This window comes from Stegodyphus dumicola, chromosome X2 (genome assembly GCF_044657685.1).
Source record: "Stegodyphus dumicola isolate Sdum_Otavi_A_Nest chromosome X2, ASM4465768v1".
Lineage (NCBI taxonomy): Eukaryota > Metazoa > Arthropoda > Arachnida > Araneae > Eresidae > Stegodyphus > Stegodyphus dumicola.
The window spans coordinates 50,600,603-50,624,533 of record NC_140781.1 but is presented as its reverse complement, the minus strand read 5'-3'; the positions used below and the strand labels follow the sequence as shown (position 1 = coordinate 50,624,533).

The window sequence follows — 23,931 nt, the reverse complement described above, 5'->3', positions numbered from 1 at the left end:
CTCTTAAACGACATTTACATCAGTTTTTTTCCCCCTATTCCTTCTGTCGATTTTGGTTTATTTTATTATGGCAAAGCATTCGAGGGTTATCTGCCCAAGGAAAGGGATGCCTTCGTGGAGGACTTTTTAAGGGAAACTGGCTCTTATACACGTTGCACACGGGGAAAACTACGAAAACGCCCATGCAGCCAGTCCATTCGCCGGGATTTGAGCCACGGACCGAATTTAGTAATTCGGTCCGGGTGTTCAGCTGCTTTACCGCTCGTCCGCTGGTGGGCCCGATCTTGATTTAACTGCAGCATATATTTTATGGTAAAACTATAGAGTATTAGGTTAATTGGAAGCAGAAAAGATGAAAAATATGCAACCGCCTTCGCCGGGAATCGAACCACGAACCTCTGGAATACCGGCCCAGCGTGCTACCACACCACGAAGGCACGCTAGGGAAGTGGGAGAAATACCTTATAAAACCGGCAATGGGAAATTTTGTTATGCCCATTTCCTGAGTCCCTAAGCACCTTTTTGTCGTGTCCCCTATCCTTGATTCCTCAAGCACGCACTTATTTTGCTCAATGGTTGACCTGCTCTGCTTCCATTGTAAACTGACAGAATCAAAGTATTCTAAATTGCCCGAGTCACACTTCAGATTTCTGAAGCAAGTTCGGTGGAATTTTAATTCAGAAAAGGCAGAATATTTTGTCACGAAGTATATCTAAAATCTCTAAGTATCTTAGTCATGTTTTAATAAATTCTGAAAGATGCTTGGGAACAAAGAATAAATCTGAGTCTCTTTTCCTCTTATTCGCGTAATAAAAACAAGAAGTTCATCGTTATACAATATTTAACGTGTTCAACTACTTCTTTACTCAACTAGAAGACAAGTCTAAACCTAAAAACTAGAAAGGAATTATTGCCTTCTGTCGTTCATTATTCGCAGAATGCAAACACGTTTTCATAAGATAAGTTAGAAATTTGTTCACTCATTTGTTATCAGTTTCGACGAAAGTGAAAACAAACAATAAAACTTCCCGACCCGGATGTACAAAATGCATATTATTATTCCGTTTAACAACGAATACAAATGCATCTTAACCAAAGAAATAGTGATTGTTTATGCTGCTCAAAGAATTTATGTTCTCAAGCGAATAAATTCTCTTTAAGAGAAATTTAGTGCCGTCGTGCAAGCTTAAGTAATTATTGAGTGGTTAAATCCACTTGACTTGCTTGTGTTCTCGCTTTTTTAACAGCTTTAGTTTTGCGTACTTGTGCATTACTTCGCACCTGCTCACTAAGTAATTCTGCTAAAGCTGAAGGAGAATAGGAATAAATAACGATGTTTCGCGCTGTCAAACAGCTTGCCTACAATCGTTCTCGTAAACAGGAATGCGTTATTGTCGGATCCATAAACATGCTTGGCGTCACATTCTTTAGTAGCTTGCCGCCGGAAGAAAGGAAATTCCCGACTTTTCATCTCTGAAGAGTTATGCTGGAACTTAAGTTGTCCAACTCCTGGTAATCGGAATGTTGAAAATAATAATAATAAATCTCGGTAAACCTTGGTAAAAGCAGATTAATGTTCTTATATCTTCTGTTAAGTGTAAATATGTGGAATACTCAAGTTAAAAAACAATAGAGTTAATGCAAAACCTGTGCGCAAAAATTCGTAAATCAATATTTAACAGTTTAAAACTAATTTTGAAAAATTTTTTCTGTAACTAATCCTTCCTTATGAGAAGGATCAACACCGTGAGCAACTGGGAAAATCTTGCTCTGCTTTCGTTTGTCTTGGCTATATAAATACTACACTAACACCAAGAAGTATATATCTGATATTCAAAGATAGATGAATCCCCGAATTTCTTTCAAGAACGTTTCAATTTTAACAATCTCTACAATATAATTTCTACAGTATAAACGGCTTAAACTCTGAATAAAAAAAGTCTTATTGTAGACACTAAATTTCTGCCGATAAATTTGTATCCTGAATCATCATCAGTTAAGCCAGAATGATATTTTTTTCCAGGTGAAGACTTTTATTTATTGCAAGCGAAATGTTTGGTAACTTTTCTCTGCTATGCAACTATGCAACTTTCTTCAACTTTCGTATAATTGGTAATGTTAAGTTGCCGAACGAAAACCAAAAACATGTCCATGCATCGAACGGGGTTTAAACCCGAGTCGATCTCCCATTGTTCAACAGTTTTATCCACCCGATCATTAGAGGGTCTTGAATATGGAAGAATAAACATTTTCTTTTGCACATAAACGCTCTCAGTTGTGGTCAGATTTTATAAATCTAACATCAGATCTCCAAGTTTCTTGAACTAATAATGTCTCTGATTATTTGTAAGTAAATATCATTTCATATAAGCAAAATATGCTATTAATGTTAGGCATTTTCCTTATAAGAAATAGCCCCACCCAATGGCCGAATGGCTAAGACTACTGAGTACAGGTAATTCGACTTGGTTAAGTTCGAACCCAGAAAACGGGCTGGCTGCATGGTTGGTTTCGTAGCTTTCCACATGTATAATGTCAATACGAGAAAAATTTCCCTCAAAACGTCTTCCACGAAGGCATTCTTTCTCTTCTGCAGACAGCCTTGTGAATTTGATAAATTCGAATAATCTAACACATATGCTACAAATCTGCTTAAATTGGATACAAAGTTTTTGTTATGTGTTTTATTCAGAATGTACGAGGGGGGGGGGAACTCTTTACGTGGACAACTTCGTATTAAGATCAGTTAGTGCGGGCTTAGAAAATGCAAAAGATCTTAGAAGGGGTATTAAAGAACGACAATCACAAGCAACCAAAGGAACTTGCATGACAATCAGTTGGCTTTCGTACTCGCACACGACAAACATAAATAACTGAGCGTTAATAATATTAAATATTGAGGGGATAAAGGGAAACAATGGTATTCTAAATAAAACTGAGTATGAGAAAAAAAGTGTTGATTAACGGTAAATAAAATCTGTTCCAGTTGACATTGTTTTTTGTTTTTATCTTTACACCGCATTTCGAGTCATTTGTAAGTAAGCGAGAAATATTCATACTTTTGCAAGTTAGTAATTTTTACGATATGCTATCAATATTTTGCTAAAAGTAACGATAAATGATTGCATAAATACAACATTTTTTGTGCCGTAAGGCTTTACATTTTTTTATTTATTACATGCTCCGTCTTTAGGAACTACAAGGAAAGGAAGCGATGGCCCGTTAAGGATTTTTTAAGAGAAACTGGATCGCATCTATGTTACACATGGGGAAAACCACGAAAACAATGAAGCTAGTCCCGACTCGAAACCTAGATCGAACTACTAGTGTTCAGGGGCTTTTACCGCTCGGCCGTTGGAGGGATTTGAATTTACACTGAAATCAAGCCTCCCAGAAAGGAAAGTGTTTAGTGATTATGACTGCTGCACCAAAGGGCCCAGGTTTGAATCCCGAAGAAGGCATGGATGTCAATTGTCTGTTCCTTCACAGGAGGTAACGGTGGCTGCCTGTTAGATGCCTCCATAATAAAATGACCACCGTTTCTGGCCTTAGTAGTGGCAGAAGCCTAAAATAGCTAGTGCATGCCATTAAAAATTAAAATTTAAAATCCCCATTGAAATTAAAATTTAAATAAATAGCAAACAGAGACAAAACTAAACTATTACCTATAACAGTACACAATATTTCACTTTATCATTTTTTCAGTTGTGCTGTTATTTACATGGACTAACAATGGAAGCATCATCTTAAATGGCGTTGAAATATGCATTTGAATAGCAGATTCGAATCTGAAATTATTATAACATATGACTCCCTCGTATTTTATCTCACCTTTTGTTGGAAAAGGGTTTAGGACTTAATAAAAACATAGGTATACTTTTAACTTAATTGGCATTTGATAAATCAACTAAGAAGTACTTCTTATTGTCTTATGTAACTCTCCAGGCTCTGGCTAATTTCAGTGTAAAAAGTAACTGAAGAAATTTTCCTTATTAACATTTACTCAATTTTTTCCCTTCCCCTTCGCTCAATGAACTATTCTGTATTTTTTTTGGGGGGAGGGAGGATGGGGTAAGAAAGAAAGAAATAAATGAATTATTTCTAATACTGAATGCAGCGATTATATATATATAAAGAGAGAGAGAGAGAAAGAGATCAGGAATAAAATTAAAATTTTGCCAAGTTGGCAAAATTAAAGATAGTATATCGTAAATACAATAAATAAATAGTATATCGTAAATACAATAAAGGATCTATAAGTCTAAATCAACAAAATAATATTTTGTTGATTTAGACTTATAGATCCTTTATTGAGGAATATTTAGTATCGTAAATAATAAATATTCCTCAATAAAGGATCTATAAGTCTAAATCAACAAAAACCGTATAATATAAACTTCTCACGGTAATATGCATAATGTGGTGTTTCGAATGAAATAAATATTTCATGTGAGTGTTTATATTAAGTACTTCCTAATAAAAGAATTAACGAAAGTTTAAACAAAATTCTAATTAAACATAATTTTACTGTAATTTACTTGTACATAAGTTTATTCTTTTGTCATTATTAAGAAGCCAGTTGAGAATTGCAGCAATTCAGTAAAATTGTAAGTTTTTATTTGTGTAGAAACATAAATCATTGGCCTTAAGACCCTACTGCCTTAAGACTTAAGACTGATCTGCGAATTATCACTCCAGTCTGAATTAAGATGACAAAATAGCAAAGTCCTGAAAAGGTTCTTAAAAGTTATAAAATCTTTAAAATTTAACAAAAGGCATCACTTGTGCTTGCAAAACAGAAATCCGCCACTTGTGGATAATTAAAGTAACATAAGTTGTTATTTAGATTTGAATAAAGTAGTCCGAGACTACACAAAATGGCCTACTTAAGCTGATTTATATATTTAACGGCGCATCTTTTTTAACGTCAGTTAGCTAAATGGTTAAAGCCGGAGTAAGCTATACGACATCAACTACAAGCGAGGTTGCCAAAATTCGTCAATGGGCCCAGTAGAACGAGAGATATAGAACTGTTCCCCCCCTTTTTTCTGTGCAAGGTGTATATCTGCAAGATTTATAAGTAAAGAAAACGACATTAGTAAAAGAAATTCAGCTAGTTTTTATTTCGTCATAACATCCGATATGTTTATTTCCCTCGAACTGTATTTTTCTCTTCTAAATTTCTTTCGTTTAAGAATAATTTTCATCCAATAATCATTTTGAATGAATAAATGTAATAAATAGGAAATAAAATAAAATATATGTATGTGTGTGTAAAATATTTTGTTTGTTTTATTTAGTCAATATCCTCACACTCCCGTTAGTAATCCTACGCATTAAACGCCAGCGGCTCTTTAAACTAAAAGAGAGAGCCAATTGTCAATTTTTTTAATGTGCTAAAGCATTTTAGAGCTTTCATTCTGAAACATTCGCCACTTCCCTGTACTGATTTAAGAATAGCCGTTATATTAACACAAGCCACATTCATGCACATCCGCTGGCAAACACTGAGAAGTTTTTCTTTACTTGTAAAGCTAAAGAACCAGCTGTGCTTGAATGCTTCCCTTATGCCTCCCCCGCGAAGAATAAAAGCTAGGGGAAGAAAACCCAACTCCGGCACGCGCTTGTTTAATTACTTTAATTGAATCCAACTCAGCAGGAGTGAGAAGCTGAACGCTTGAAATCCTAACGCCATATTCTTTATCACCTTGTTACAGGATATCGCCAGAATATATTATGGCGGGAGCTTGGAGGAAAATTTTATTTCTCTTGAATATATCACATCGTTTTTCTTGTCAAAGGAAACGGAAGAGAAGTATTATTTAATTACTGAAGACACAAGTTTTTAGAATGATATTTTCTGATTTAGGCTCACATAACATGCATAGTTATTCTTTGAGAAAATTATGCTGTAAGCATTGGCAGAAATTCCAGTTGACAGACATGTTCATTTCTTGATAAATTTAATCCACCGTAGTTTAGAAACAAAATAAGACATGATGTAGACAATATGAAAATTGTTATATCAGGGAGACTGACAGAATTGCGAAGCAGAACAAGAAAGTTACATTTATTCTTTTAACAAATTAAATTATTAAGTCATTTACATATCTTATGCAAATCCTATGTTACATCTTTTCATCTTATATCACGAATAAGCCCTAAACTTTTATTCGGAAAAGGAAAGATACACCAAAGGTCGAGCGGGAATGTCGTTTCAACTGGGTTCGGATCCTGGCGAACGAGCCGGCTGCATAGTTGTTTTCGTGGTTTTCCCCATGTGAAATGTGCGTACCAGCCAGTTCCCCTTATAAGTCCTCCACGAAGGTATCCCTTCCCTTAGGCAGACAGCCTCAGGGTGCTTTGTTGTAATCATATAAACTAAACCAATTATTCGAAACCGGAATGTCTTTAATTAAGAAGCGTATATTAATTAAGAAGCGTATGAGTTATATACAGTAAAATTATTATTACTAAGAAAGAAGATATCTTCTCTTCTTCACTGATGTTTCTACATTCGAATTGCTTTTATTACAGTGAACTTTTGCGTGATCAAGGTTAAATGATTTTTGTTGTAAATCTTCGTGGTGATAGACAGGCAATTCACATAAAACTATGCAAAGTTAGACAGTCAAACGAAGCTTTGTAATTAGTAAGGTAAATGGAAATAAATTAAAATCTTACATATCAATATTTTTTTTTTTTTTTTCAAAAAAGTCATTTTATCTTTACGAATATTTCTTTAATCCGGTTTATTATCTCCCGTTTTCTTCCATAACAGTTTGAAAGAATCTCTTAAATCTTGGAAGCTTTTAAAACCACCAAATTGTCTATCATTGAACAATACTCTTAATGCTGAAGAAATTTTCGACAGAAAAAGCCATAGATATATATAAAATCTGTTCCTAGAAAAGTCCAAAAATCAGTGTTTCCAAATAAAAAATCCATAAATTTCTATGCTGTTTAAAATTCGGTGGAAGGATAATTCATAAGCGCCATGAGTAAAAACATTCAGCACTTTTGCAACAATATTAAAACGGGCTATATGATGTTATAATATGTATATAATATCTCTTCGTTTGCAAATGCTATTTACGCACGGCAGAATGAACAACAGTTAACAAGCTATTTCATTTGTAGTTACGTATTTGATTTTCAGAGATATTGTCTTAGCAAGGAAATGAACCCTTAGCAACCGTTTAAATTGGAAGCTTTTACTTAGCTATGAGAGTATCATTTCGGAAAACCGGTTTTCGCGGCATACACTTTCGTGTGAATGAAACAGATGTAGCAGTCTATCAACGGTATTGAAGGGATGCACGTTCACAATTTAATGAGGGAAGTTGTCTTTTGTAGTCTTCCTTTCGGTCAATAATGATGCTCACTTTCGGACGGAAAACCAAAGCAGGAGGTCATGGGAAAAGGACGTGCAAAATCCCTTGTCGGCAGCACAAGAACATTAGAAATTATCTGTGCCAATTATAAGTGCATATGTTATCTTTCATTCAACAAATGTACATGAGATAACGGAAATGGTACTGGATAAATTCCAAATACTTTTACACTTGATTTCAAAACGAACTCAATGGAACGAAGTGCTAAGCGAGTTATTATTATTCATACAGTACCTTTTAAAATAATTTCGTTTTTAATGAAAACTAATTATTTGTAGAAGTATAAACAAAAAGATGACATAAATGTTTTAGCCAACTTTGCAGTATTTTTCATTGGAGTATCACAAAAAGTAAAATTCTTTCGAGAAGTGAATCAATCTGGATATGAAAATATTTTGGGCAATTATCTTACAGCTATAAGAAACGAAACGTATTTGAAGCGAATTCAACGGTCAACATTAGCACACAGTTTATAATATATATTATACTACTCTGCAAGACATTAAAATAATTGACAAGATCTGCCATTAACAGATGTATCAAAATTAGTCCTTTTGATATGAAATCTAAAGATAATTGTAGAGTTGTTATTGATGATGTCCTGCGTTCAGAAGGATTTAGTTAAATATTCTGTAAGTCTTTATGTACTCACTAACTTGTCTTTATGTGCTAATGAGTCCCATTAAGTCTTCATGTGCTCCTTTTGAGTACTCGGAAGTCTTTATGATTCAAAAGTTCAGACCGAAGACAGAAGCTTTGTTGTTAAAAATATTACTGTATATAGTTTGTGAAGATAAAACATTAAAAACGAGTAGAGTCATTAGGATTTTTTTATGCTGGAGACGTGCAAAATACGCAGTGCCCTCACCGGAATTCGAACTCCGAACCTCTAATGTGCTCCCAATTACATCAAGAAGGCACGCGAAAAGAAGAGAGAAAATACCATATATATTCCCGCTTTTAAAGGGCGACTGAGGATTAGGGGACCTAGTCTCCAAATTCCGGTGGTGACGAATTATCGTCCATCACCCTTTAGTTTGGGCACTGTTGTAGTCATTTTTTTTTAATGCTGGAGACATGAAAAATGTGCAGTGCCCTCGCTGGGAGTGGAACTCTGGATCTCTCGAGTAGGCGTCGAGTATGATTCCAATTACATCACTAAGTACTATGCGAATTACATCACTATGCGAAAAGCAGGGAGAAAATACTACCTTATAGCCGTAAATTAACAGCGTAAACAAAAAGGATGGTGTTATTTTACACCATTGATAACTTTTTTTCGAAATTCTAAGAAGTTACGTTAGTTAATACTTTAGCAGTTAATTTTACACACATTTAACAGAACTCTCCTTTGCGCAAATACCCAATAGCACTCTTATTTACACATGAAAATTTAATTAACTTTAATTATATGATAATAATAAATTTATAGACACAATTAAATAATTTCAAATAATAATTATACAGGCATTAAAAAATAGCTGAAGATTTTTTACGCTATTTTTAGTACTAAAGCCTTAGATCAACAAAGTTAAGAAAATGAGCGAAATCGCTGGAAATTTTTTTTAAAATTTGCTTTTAGAAATATTTTAATATATACTAGCCGAAATAAAACCTTTCGAGGAATAGCACTTTTATATAATGTAACGAAGAATTATTAGGCTCACTATTTCCTTCCAATTAATTTAACAATGTTCCAAATATCTTTGTTAAATAAATATTTTTAACAAAAATCTTGAAAAAAAGAAAAAGAAAAATGCAACATTACGTGGAAATTTTAAAAATAAAACCACGTGCTTCAACCTTCAACATCTATACCTGGTTGATTGTTACGACTATTTAAAGAGTTTTTTTAATGTACTTATTTTTCGTGTTTATCTAATGGAATTTCAGAGATTGTAAAAATGTAAGGATAAAGGTTTATAATTGGAATTAAAATAAGAATAAATCTTATTCCAGACTTTTTAATATTGATTTTATTACCAAATTAAATAACCAAACTATTGCGTTAAGCAAAAGATGTTATCATTTCTGAAAACATGTTTTGCTAGAAATTTAATAGCGTGCACAGTAATAATTTCTCTCAATCATATATCAATATTGGCCTATTGTTACTTTTTTAAGTTTGGGAATCAAAATTGCGTAAAAAACACTCCTCCTTCTTTCCTTCTGTCCTATAAAGGACCTTATTGTTAGGAATTTTGCTGCTACGTGAAGCAACAAACTTTTCAAAATCAAGAGTGAAACTGAATACTTTTCAGAACTCTCTCTCTCTGTTAAAATACGAAATCCTTACTTTAAAAACATTTTAAATGTTTTGAACATTACTTACGAATTTTATTCATTCTTTCATTTATTAAAAACTTTTTTAAAATTATATTATTTATTGCAAAACGTTTCCTTTTGTCCTCTGAAAATGAAGAATTTTTTAAGGCACATATGATTTGTTTTTACTTAAGTCTTTGTTTACTAAGCTAAATCTAACAGCATCCTTTGTTTACTTAAGCTAAATCTAACAGCATCCTTTGTTTACTTCCTTTGTTTACTTAAGCTAAATCTAACAGCATCCAATTCGAATTTACTTGGATTATACTAATGGAAACATTTTACTAATTGGAACTAAATAAAATTCTGTTTGAGTTTTAAAATTAAAAAGGAGGCAAACTTTATATATTTTTCACTTCGATAGCTGTAAACAATAACATCATCGGTAGCTGTACACAATAACATATATTCCTTACAACTTCGCACAATATTCGTAAAAACACTTTATAGCTGCCGAACCATCGATTATAGAAAAACTGGTTAAAATTATTCAAATAATTTTTGCTGAATGTGAGGTGCATAATTCAACACTGTAATTTATTTTGCTCATAAAAACCCCCAAACGGTTAATGTTTGCAGAAACTTTTCTGAAACAGGAAAAGAAAGCTTTTAAGAAGTGTCCAGACCCCACACAATGCTTTCTTTCACTGAACAGGAAACGTACATAAAAATTTGCAATACAAAGAACGTTTATATTAATGAGGAACGACTTATTCCAACTGTAAAAGACAACATAGCATCCTTATACTATACATCAAGCAAGACAGCTCACGACAGGGTATCAACCATAACGTCATTCATTGCCATGGAGATGTGTTGTAAACTCCGTTGATAATGACTAATAAGACAGATAACAGGTCATTTAATGGAAATATTCCATTTATTATTTTCCCGCTATAGCCTGTAATTATAGGTCCAATATCATTCAGTAATGACGTCTATTAACCAGGGTATTTACAGCGTAACAGCGAAAACACGTTTTTTAATAGCAGCACTTTGATAGAAACACAATTACGTTACTAAAAGGTGGAACATCACTTAATTAGGATATTTACAATTCAACCGGTCTAAAGTTTTCTGCTCTTACGTGATGTAGGAACAGGTTGTACGTGAAAGGATTTCTAAGAATAAATAACAGGAAACAGATAAAATAAAAAAATTCATAAAGTATAATCCGAGTAGTTATTTTTGCGCTGTTAACATTTGTTAATTAAAGCAATGTACTCATAAACACGATGACTTACATAAGTTTTCTTAGAGGAATTCGAAATGATAATCTGTTCGACAGTACTTAAGTATGTGATTAAGAAAGTCTTAGACAACAGGCTCTAGAATGGCCCAACCCCCATTTTTGTTGTTTTTATGAAGACAAAACAAGATTATAAGAACTTATAGAACGATCGGGTAATCCTCTAATAAGGCTGTGAATGTGCTAAATCTTTATTCTCTATCTTCTAGCAGAAAGATTAAAAAGGATCTAATCTTTCATGTATCAATTTAATGCTTGAAAGTTGTCATTAAAACTGATATTCTCGTAATATAAAACTTGTCAATCCGTCAATAACGCCAAGTTTAATACATATGTGATATGTAAGGTAAAACAGAATGAGAATTCTAGGTAACGAAAAGGCATTTTATCAATTATACTATTGTTATAAATGTTAAGAAACCTCGTTGTTGAAAAGTATCAAACTTTTTAAGAAATGCATATTATTTTCTAGATGTTTCATTTCGTTGCATTTTTAAGAAAAACACTTAATAATACGGGAGATAAATGAAAGATATTATGTTCCGAGGACTGGTAACATCTTCCTATTTCGATGGCAAGTACATAAAAACTGTCTGACTGAGCTCCATTTTAATTTAGACCGAGGAGTTTTTTTGGTACGCTGGTAGGACAGAATACCAGCGTAAGACCACATATCCAACGTACGCCAATAAGTAAAATCTGCTAACTGGAAAATTCCGGCCAAGGGCACAGACAATCAGTTATTGGGTTGGTTTGGTTTATTTGATTATGACAAAGCTCTCGAGGGCTATCTGCCTAAAGGAGGGATGCCTTTGTGGAGGACTTTATAAAGGAAACTAGCTCGTATATGCTCGTACATATGGGGAAAACCGCAAAAACGCCCAAGCAGCCAGCCCATTCGAGGGATTTGAACAAGTGTTCACCGATTTTACCACTCGGCCGCTGGTGAGCCTCATGCAATTATTGACAGAATAATGTGTTACAGAGCGATTAAATATGCACGAGTTCAGGGTATGGTACTGTGCTAAGGCACAAAACAAGTTTAAAAAATATTATTAGACAACAGATACATAAAAACATTATAATATGCGTAGAAGTATAATTAATACTCAGGTATAATATTGTAAATGACAACTTTTCACAAAAAAAGGGGGGAATTAACAGAGTATGAAAAAATTAACGTTTAAAAAAATATTAACTGAGTTATGACGACATTTTAGGACTGCGCGGCGAACCATTTTAAAAATTAAAATTAATTTAAAATGGCTTTATAACAAAGGATTCGCCGCCCACACGGTATAGTAGTTAAGGAAGCCTACTGCGGTACCCAAAGGCCCGGGTTCGAATCCCGGAAAAGGCGTGGATATTTGTAAATGTCCCCTTGGTATGGTGAACACTCTAAATATATAGCGAACCGAAAGTCTTCTCGTGTAGTTTGGTGGTAGGGAAGATGTAGTTTGGTGGTAGGGAAGATGGGTGGGAGATCCTTGAGTGCTCTTCTTCAAAACTGGGGTGGAAAGTAGGAGGTCCAACCTCCTCGAGGCTCTGGAAACCATTCTTCCATTAAATACATAGACAAGACAATAACAACACATGATTCAGTTTATTCAAGATTTATACTATGATTCTGACGTAAAATATATCAATATTTAATTTCATGTTGTTCTTAGGCAAATTTCATTTTGTAATTTTCATACGCTTTTATACTGAAAAATTCTGAGCATTTAAGAACAGCTTTAATTTATCAAAGTACTTTTAAATATGAAGAAAATATTATTATTTGTATTGCATATTTTTCACGTTTCCTGTTCGGAATTAGGCCTAATGACTCTACTTATTGATGTAAAACAAAATTAAATAGAAATACTAAATGAATATACATTTGGCTGAATCTTCATATTTTGTTTCACAAATATGAACGATGTGATTAAGACAATTCAAATAAAATAAAATTCAATGAGAACAATTATGCTCAGTATCACTAAAGATGGAGGAATGAAATTTGCACAATTAAACTTCATTAATTCAATAATGAAACTTAAACTGTGTAAATTTTATTCACACAATTTAATTCTATTGCTGTAAAATACTTTCATGAGTAAAGGTTAAAAAGTGAAACTCATAAGATTCGGTGATCTACTGGAAGACGTGTCGAAAAACCGGAAGAGTTGATAATTATATAAAATTAACAACGAAAATTACACTGAAAATCACAAGGGATAGGGGGACAAAAATTGCACATTCCATATTTCTTTAATTCAATGCGCTTTATTTATTGCTAAGAAGCATCCTCCATTGTATTTCCTTTAGAAAAAGGTTAAAAATTAAAAACCGGAAGATTCCTTGATCTGCCGGAAAACCGGAAGATGTGATGAAAAACTGGAAGTCTCTCGGTTTTACCGATTTGGCAGTTGTCAGTTTAAAAGCAGTCGCGATTAAATTCCTCCAAGATAAAGGTATTACCCAGGCTAAAATCTTCGTTCGAAAAACTACAGAATGAAATCATATTTTATAACTACGGAAGCACCAAAATGGCGCTGTAACAATCTTACCAGGAGAAGAAAGGTTTACAAATCGGGACGCTGGCTCGAAACGTTCACTCATTTCTTTTGTCACAGTTATTCTGTTTATTTACTTTCTGCAACCAGAGTCCATGTTGGAAGAATTATGTAGCGTTCTTATTGTGAATTTCTGTATTTTTCTCTTTTTAATTCATTTTACATTTATACTTGTCTTTTAATGAAGCTGTATATGTCTTTAGGGTTGCCATTCGTCTCTCTAGTTAGATTTCGCACCAACATTTACGTTTGACGTCAAGTGCTGCCCCAATGTATTCTACGTTACTGAGGTATCTCTGGGGAACAGAATCTAAGCGTCTTATGATCCCCCTTCCTCTCGCCACAAGGTTCTCGAAGGACTTTTAGCTCAACAGATTTTAAATGCCTCTATACCACAAAGACACTACAAACACAAACGTTCCTGCATCATCCGCTTCCATCGAGGGGAGTATTCATGAGCATGAGTTTATTACCATAAATGTCCAGGGCAGCTATTTTAGTGGAATGAGATTTTCTTTGCAGATTGGAAACTGTGACAGTTAAAGCAGTTCCAAGTGTTAAAAAAAAACTGTTATATTATACGATATACCATTGAAACAGTTTGATCTGTTGTTCGTGAAAATAGATTTTGGAAACACTGTAGACTCATTTTAAAAAGATGCTGTATTTTTAAACGCAGTTATTTGTTTATATCAAACATTATAAGCTTGGACATTTTTCCTGCTATCGTAGATAAAATTTCAAATTCTCTCGTCTTCTACTTGGAGCAGTTTTCTGTTTCGTTATGGGTGAAGCATTTCATTCCCGCGTTAAAATATGTCATTTAATACTGACTAAACTGGAAGGTACGACGGCGTATTGTAAATATCATTCTATACTACTTGAATGAACTCTGACACAACAGTATGGAATAGTTATGATGAAAGATTTAATGCATGCGAGTGATCCTGACCGCCGTGCTTACCAATTTTGAATCTGTTTTGGAAAGCCGTACATAAATAAACAGCATGGTTTGATTTGCATTGAAAATGGTTGTTACAGTTGCTGTATGAAGCATCTTTGAAAAAACATTAGCGATATAACTGGCCATTTTATTCTACATTGGTAAAGAATAGTGGATGCAGGAGGATTACATGCTGGAAAATCCGAGATTTCATCTATGATTTCGATTTGAACATAAAACTGCCCTCTTTGAAGTTAATGTTGTTCATGCACGTGGAATTTGTGAAAAAAGGCCGCAACCTTTTTGCAGTACCCTGCACATGTGCTTCATTTATTTTAAGAAATGAATTACTTTAATCGCTATATTGGTCATTGTCATGTCCTAAGCTGCAAGATTAGAATTATTAGAAGAAAAGTGCGAAATTATTCATGAGGAAATTTCGAGCTTATATGATGATAAAATCTTCAGCTAAGAAAACCCATTTCTAAAAATAAAGACCGTAAAATAGTACGCAGTCTCTTCGACAGCCTTCTCATTAACGTTTACTGTTTTATTGCTCTCCGTTTCCTGAGAATCCTGCTGTTATATTCCTTAAGAGTGCCAACCTTCAATGCCTATTATGATAATGACGATATCTGACCGAAAAATGCTCTACAATTAGCAACCTAAAGCTACTTCTCTTCAGGGGGCATGTTTCACACTGATTGGTGGTTGTTAACATATTCACGCTTTTCTCACGTACAGGCATTTTGTTTTGATGGCATAAATAAAATGAAAACTCAATGACCAATGATTGCACCCAGCTGGGTGAAGTAAAATTTAAATCTTTTTAATATTAATTTCATGATCATCAGGATCACATGAGAAAAATTAGCTGTATCGATAGCAACGAATTCCCCTCCCCCTTTTTTTAAGCCCAAGAGGGATTTTATGGGACCCCCCGAATGGAATATTAGTCTCGAAACGGCATTTTCCGTGGAATCACAATAAACGGCGTATCATTTTTCGAATTGTTGCCACCAAATATTAACGCTCTGTATTATATTTAAAAAAATTAAATAACGAAGAATCTGCATGGTATAAATAAAGAAATAAGGAAAATGTGTGTAATAAATAAATAAGGAAATGTGTAAAAATAAATAAGGAAATGTGTAAAAATAAATAAAGAAGATCATATGGAAAATAAGGAAGATGTGTGTATGTTTCTCGAATAGCATTGTAAAGAAACAACGGTACCTAAAGCTATCAAATTTTGAATAATGTAGGCCTCCACCGGAACATGGGCAGTTCGAAGCCCGAATTTTGAATTTAGAATGTTTTATTATCTATTTCATATTTTGGAGAACTTTAACGTATTTTTGATTAACAAAACGATTTCAAAGCGGTCAGTGGCAACACTGTACGGAATAAAACATTTTTATGTCCAGTAGAAATTCTAAACAGATGCTGTTTTTAGATATTTTGTGATTTTGCTGTTGAATGGAATTTATATGGCGTAAGCGCCAAGAACGCGATATTTAATAGATAAAATAAACGCATAAAATGTTAATAATAAAAGAGATTTTTAAAAAAATTGTGAAGCCCTCTTAGTAAGAAAACTGGCATTGATACGATGGACTGAGAAAAGCTTGAAAAAAAAAAAAAAAAAAAAAGCGGAGAAATATATATCAACACTTAAGGCTATATCGAAAATTCTAAACATACGCTGTTTTGCCACTTTTAATTTTTTTCTGTAATTTTGTTGTTGAATCGTATATGGCGTAAGTGTAAAAAAATGCTGCTTAATAATAAAGCTAGCAGTGGTGAGTATAACAGAAGACTGGTTAACTGCAAGTTCAGCGAGAGCGTAAAAACCTTAACAAATCTTTTTGGGCGACAGTTAAAATCTAAAACCTTTCAGATTTTTTATTTCTTTATTTTTTTAAAACTCAGCAAGCTGTATTTAAAATTTAGATAGTTCCGAGATTTAATTTGCAGCCTTCCCTCAAACAGGTGGCGCTCGAGTGCTTTACCCTTCTAGGCTAAACAAATATTTTTGCGGTGTACTAATGAACGCTGATTCTTTGGCATTATATTATAATGATTATGATTATACGCATACATAATGATTTTCCCTTCCACAGTTGCGTTCTATGGATTGAATGTGCATTAAGTCTTCTGCATTGCTCCTCTCCCATAAGCAGTTATCCCAAAATATTTGCTTCTGTTTATTTAAATAATAAAACAGTCAAGTCAAATATTAGTTAATGAAACTATTAACGAGATAAAACAAATATAATGTAAAAATCTACTTAATATTTTTATGTTCAGTAACTGATTAACAGTAATCTGCCATTTATAGTTACTAAATTAAAAAACAGCATATTTATCAAAAATCTTTCCTTCCTGCTTTCAGAAATTTAATTTAATAATTTTAAAATACTTTTTTCAGATGACTTGATAAAGTTTTCCAACTTAGTAAGGTTTTCCAATTTCTTGATAAAGTTTATCAATTTCTTTTTTCCTTTCTTAAAAAACAAGAAAATATTTGGTAATAAAATTTTCAAGATAAAAAATAAAAAGTAACAGTTTTCCATTAACTATAAGAGCCCTAATTTGGTATTGTCGTAACTGGAGCTATATCAAATTTCGATAATTAGTTACTTAGTTTTACAACAGATGGCGCCACCTCTTTTTTCAGCCATTTCATCGCATAGTTCGGTGTGTTGTCAGCCAAAGAGTTAGCGAGATAGAGGGTGAATGCGTGAGCAACTATACACAGCCGAAGAACGTCTGTGAATGTCGTCTATACATATTCTTTGGCACAACTACCTCAACAGTTTTCCGTCATTTCAACGCACGCAGAAAAATGAATGTTTGTAAATTTCATCGAGCGATAGCCACTAATGAATCAAGCATTCAATTTCTTCGCCAAAATCAATTACTTCCATCGCAGATTAATTAGCCTTCCTGCTTGTCTAGTTGTGAGTAAACTCATGGAATCATAAGATAAGAAAGGAATACAAAAGCCTGAGATGTTCCCGCAAAAAAAACGTATCATTCAATCGAAAAACGAAACACCTTTTTTACCTTCGAGCATGTGAATAGTAGCTGCAAACTGTCTTTATCAGAGATTATGAAGTTACAACCGTTCCCAAGTGACCACTCAGATATTTACAGGCAAAGCAACGGTACTGTGAGAAACTGGTTCACCCTTTGTCGGGATGTATGCGTAGAAACGTACCAAAAGCGACAATCCTTGGCACCATGGGCACGTGGTCGCAACCGACGAGTCCCTTTTACGGGAAAAGAGAAAAAACAGCAAAGCCTGCATGCTCTTCGGCAATGAAAAAGGTAAAGAGTTGTCATCAAGCGATTCCGAGGCAGAAAACGATAATCATCCAAAGAAAACACGGGAAAGGATTAGACGGACAGTGAGTGGGTACTTGGTTAATATGTCGAGCCGGAAGAGATTCTGAAACATTACTTCCAGTAATCCAGAGCGAAGTTATACCAGGGTCAATCATTATGATTGATGAATGGCCTGCTGATAAGGTTACGATCATAGGACTCTCAACCATTAGGAAAAATTTGTAAATCTTACAAACGACGCCAGCACTCAAACTCTGTCGAATGGTCCTGGGGTATTTTGAAGCTAAAAATTCTCCGCAACATGCGAGGTACGAAAGCAGAAATGCTACCACATTATTTTGCTGAAGCATGGTGGCGATCTCTTAATAAAAGCGACGACTCTTTTCTAGCTACGCTGCGCGACATTCGGGATGTATACAGACTGACAAAAACCTTTTGTTTTGTAGCATTGAAAGGAAATAAAATTTATTAAACAATTACTACGCTATTAATTTATTTTATTAAATTTACAAAAACTAATTAACTAACGAAATTCGGTAGATCGCCAGTTGCGACATTACCCTTAATTTGTTGTTTTATTGGCGAGACCACATTATTAAAAATTTACGTGCAATTCCGTTCAGTTATAAAACTAGTTGGTAATTTATCGTACTTAAATATTGGGGCTGGGTATAAACGTGTTGGAATACGCAAATATATATTGTTACGAATTTTATACATGTGTAAATAATTTTAGTGAAAGTATATGTGAAATTGCAGTATTTTTTTAAAATTTTCTTTTCTTTTCTTTTTTTTTTTTTTTTTTTTTGGATAATGTAACCTGAAAATTTAAAGAAGCAAAGCTTTGCCGAGAAAGTAAGAATACAGGGAGAAATCTATTTAAATGTCAAGTCTGTTTGAGTAAATGGCTATCTCACTAAATTGGCGAGATATCGCCAAGCTGGCGATGGTTTTAGCGACTAATACTTGACGACGTTTTGGTCTGGTCCCTGCATAACTGTATTGTAATTGATGTTATATGTAGATGTAACCGTATCCGGGATTCATATGCCTTTCAGTAATTTCGAGAAGTGGAAGTCACTAGAAATCTCTCTGCGGCTGAGAGAAAACTATATAAGCCCAGGGAGAGCATCAGTTTTTCAGTTGTTGTTTAGTTCAGCGTGGTTCGGAGTACTGAGATATCTCCCTGCGAGCTTCGCTCTCCAGATGAGCTTTGCATTGCGTTTTGTTTAACATTCTTAGTAGTTTGAGGTGCAACTACTGATTGCACTCTGTGATACTGTGAAAAGCTGTACGAGTATTTTTAAGGAAAGTTCCAGAACTGAAGTGAAGTGTTTCTTTTGGTAAAATAAATTTTATCAAGCGGCAATCGGTTCCATGTGCTTTCAATCCATTACGAACTCCTACGCACGCATCAATATTTTATCTTCGCTATCCAACTTCTCTTTACTGAAGCCAGGTGTGAAAATACTTCTTCCGCAAATTCGACGGTTATTTATTTATCACATGTTTAGCACATCACATGGACTTAATTACGGGTTTGTTCTAACTTAGTAATAAAATGACAGTATTTGGACATTTGTATCGTAAATATTTCTACGTAATCGTGTAACATTAATTTTAATGGGAAACAATAACAATTTCCCCCTCCCCTGTTACTTTCTGTTTAACAGTGAAGCTCCGCGATTAGGGTGGGGCTTGTAAAAACTGAACAAGCAGTAATCGTTGAACTGTGAGTTAGGAATGACAGATGGTAAAAGGAAGTTGTGGGCTGGAAGTAATTGGGGGTAGCCGTCGACCTTTAAATGGGACGAGTCAACCAATTAATTTCTTTACTGTTTTTATAAAGCGCTTTGTTTTTCCCCCATTGACAGCAACCGGCAATAATTATTGATGCCTGCGTTTCTGTATAGTTCCACGCGCCACTGATCCATCAACAATTAACTGCAGTCGCAGAAGCAAGACGGTTACAGAAATCTTATCTAACTTCTGATAATGGACATGAATTATTAGAATTTGGTATCGTAATTCCACCCAAGTGATGGAATTAAAGGGAACAAAAAAAAATTCTGATGGACTAGCGCTTGCTTTCGTTTCCCTTTAGAGTTAAACTTGCTTTTAGTTAAAGTTTTGATCAGCCAATGATTTTTTTTTTTTTTTTTTTTTTATTTTCTTCTTTTTTAAATCTTGTTTTACTGCTGTGGCCTCGTTTAGGTCCATTAAATGATAACGATAGAAATCTCGAAGGAGTAGGTGGCAAAACTCTTTTCATGAATCCTGCGTTATCATAACGGCCAATGGCCACTCAGTGACTGCCTTTATTATCGCCATATAACATTGAATACCGATGATTCTTGAAATAAAAGAAGAGCTTTTGAGTAGGCTAATGATAAACTCAAAAGCATTTGTTTCTGCTAATAAATGCTTCGATAATCAACATTTGTTATGAATGACACTAGAACACTAGTTTCTAAAAAGCGTAAGAAATATATGGCTCGAATAAAACATGAGATTTACTTGGAGACGTAATACTGCATCTTGTTCCAAAGACAAAACACTCTCTCTTTTCCATTTTACTGAAAAAAAAAAAAAAAAAAAAAAACTTCTAGCTATTGCTTATTAGCTAATCACCTTTGTGGGCATGCGAGTGAAGTTAGGTTATATGAGTATGGCAAGGCTACAAGGACTATTAGCCTAAGATGCTTTTGTGAAGGACTTTCTCAAGGGAACTGGTTTGCCTTCACGTTCCACATTGGAAAAACTACGAAAACCAACCATGCAGCCAACCTGTTTGCCAGGGTTCGAAATCAAAGCAAGTCGAATTACCAGTATTCAGCGGCCTTATACACACGGCCTCTGATGGGGGCCATTCGAGCCCGGGATCTCTTTGATTAGAATCTATACGCTAATAAATCGAATCGCAAAATGGAAATATTTCTGCATTTTTAATTAGGTATCTTAATTATTAATTAAAGTCCTCACGTGCTTTGCCCTAGTCAAACAAATCAGTAAAAAGTGTATATTTTTTAAGAAATTAAACTTCTTCAATTTGCGATATAGCCAGCTTTTATTTTTACCAATAACATCATTTCAAGCAAAAATGTATATCATCTGCCTAAGACTTAGAAAAGGGCAGCAGTCTAAAATTTTAAATTAAATTTTTTTTTAAAAGTACAGAAGTATTTTAAATGAAGAAAATGTTCTTATTTTGGCAATATGAAATCTTAAAAATAAATTTTCGACAAATAACAAAATCTAATTTTTAATGCGATCTCCCGGTTTCTAATACACTTATTTGGGAAAGTTTTATTCTCGTTATGAAAAAATAAAATTATAAGAAGTTTGATTCTCATACAACAAAACTTGACCGGAATATTAAATTAAAAAATTTGCATTTTTTGATGTCAATTTGAACTTGCCTTGAGGAGTCGATTAATTATTATTCGAATATTTCGAGAAAATAATTTTAAATGAAGTGCAGCAAAAAATGTGCATAATTTAATATGTCGTACAAGGAAGTCATGTGATGGCCACGCCAGATTTTTTAATTATGAAATAAATTATGTTAATGATACTTTATTTTTAGATTCTGCTACTCAGTTTGGTTATCACTTCACTTTTGATATAATACGAATTACTGCGCTGTAAGCGTCATTGGAAACGATGTCATTGGAAACGTAGGCAAATGTCATTGGAAACGATGGATACACTGAGGGCTATCTAAGAGAAAACAACTCCTATGTAAGTGTCTTTCCTCTGACTTATAGACCTCCTCTTTCATCTGACTTATAGAGTCAGGAACGAAACTATCAGCATACAGTGGTCTTATCCACTCGGTCGCTGATAAGTAATTTGATATCATTTATTGAATACTTTTTATTAACTTTGATTTAAAATCAAATTTTTATAAGTTTCTTCATTTATTGACCTATTACACAAATTTGATTTTACATAATAGTTTACAAATGTTACTGCTATACATTTTTGACTTTAGTATGCGTCAGCTATACAATTACAAAATTAGCTATACAAATCTTGTGCTATTTTAATCTCCTCATGTGTGATAAATTTCAATTTTTAATGACAATCGACTGCGATCTTGCTTCACTAATATATCACTGAAAAATTTAAAGTTTAAAATTTGTTATGTATTAACTTTAACAAAACTTTTAAACTTGAAATTAAATTTTGTTTAACACCTTTATAAAAATCGATTTCCAACACTCAATCAAACTATTTTTTTAACTGTTTAATTATTATACCCTGTTGAGGGGATAAGTACACAGGATTCCCTTTTTACACGGTGGATACATTCCACGCAATACCGCCTAAGAAATTGTTTGGTTTTATTTGTCTGCTGGCTGTCTACCTAAGGAAAGGGAATCCCTTCGTGGCAGGATTTTATAAGGGAAACTAGCTCGTATCCACGTTACACACTGGAAAAACCACGAACACGCCCAGTCAGCCCGTTCACAAGGAAACGAAACCCAGGTCGAATTACCAGTGTGTAACGATTTTACCGCTCGGCCGTTGATGGGCAAACGTGCGCCAAAAGTATACCAAAATAAAGAATAATGGTGGATAGGTTTCACTGCATAAAATAAATCCAGGATATCAAAAAGCAAATTTCGTTGATTTATTGTATCTTAATTTTATTAAAAAAATAACATTGTAAAAATAATACTTTAAAAAGTCTTAACAAAGATCACTGTCAGACAATAAACGTACTCTTTCATGCACATTTGGTATAAAATATCATTTTCATCACGTGACAGCAAGCGATTTTCGGCCCTTCCACATATACCTCACTGCGCACGCCAAATATTAGATACATCCAGCAAGTAAAGAAAATTTAAAAAAAAAGAAAAAAAAGAATAGTATTACAGTTCTGCATTGTTAAATAATGTTCGACTTTTTTTTTTTTTTTTTTGGAAGGGGAGTATTTTTTGCACCGTGTTATTTCGAAACAGCGTTAAAAGAAAGAAAACCCAGTGTATACGGGCTATGCACTTCTCTTTCATTCTGGCGTAATTTTATTTTAAAATACTCGTATTAAAAACTGCACAGTGGCTAAACGAACGAGGATTTCAAAATTTTCCGGCGCGAAGTGTCATTGCGTCTTCGTTAAACGGTGGTCAAATTCAAGGTTATAAGGAAACGAGCTCATAAGTTTGCCATTCAAGGTCTTTAGTGTCTTTCTGCAGAGAGATTAACGACCATTCCTTCTCAACGGTTTCCAGGGAGCGTAAAACACTCCTGTCTCTTTGTTAAGCGAACAGTTGCTTTTCTGTAAATAACTCGCAGGATTTAGCACCACGAAAGTGTGACTCTAAACTCAGCATGCTCCGCGAAACTGCAGGCTTACAATTTCACCTGGTCAGAAACCCAACTGTGACAACTATGAGAAGAGATAAGACGCCTAGGTACAGAAAATATATACCTCATGTTATCTATAAGAGGAGAAAATGCAAAAAACGAACACTAGTGGTGAGGGTGTGGGCCGCCATTTAATCGCCCTTTACCTTTATGGAAGCTACTTGGCTCGGCAGTTAAGGGGGAACACCTCGCGTTACAAAATGATCGTATGTCAAAGATAGCATCGAGATTTAGCCTCACCTATGAGTTACTTTAAGTAAACAATGGCACTGAAGCTGAATTTTATCTTGTTCTTAGGTTAAGGGCGATTGGAGAAGACGCTTTTTACGGGATCTTTATTCGTTTGGACATAGCCCTCGATAACTGGATAAAATCACCTTACTTCAGAGTATCCTTCTTTACCGAGACTTTCAAGAAATTATGCCATGGCCCATTATCATTAATAGTTAAAATTAAAAAAAAATAAAAGTGGTGATAAGTATTACTCAAATTTAAGCTATCAGAATTTTTCTGTTTAGATGGTATAATTCTGAGTTTCTCCAGATACAAATGCTATTTGTTCCTAATTTTTAAAACTTAATTTTGGTATATGATATATAGGCAGAAAACTGATAGGATATCATTTATAATATCCGAGTGATTAAATGCATTATACGAAATGCCTAGAGTATACGGACAGGGTTAAACATTTCGGTAATGTAGCACTTTGAACGCATTATGTATAATACTTCATAC

At 34.0% G+C, this 23,931-nt stretch overlaps 1 protein-coding gene across 1 annotated transcript in view; it reads right to left on the bottom strand.

Annotated features, from left to right (window-relative positions):
- LOC118191224 (uncharacterized) overlaps nucleotides 1-23,931 on the bottom strand; it is a 47,607-nt gene that overhangs the window by 1,734 nt on the left and 21,942 nt on the right. The window lies entirely within an intron of this gene.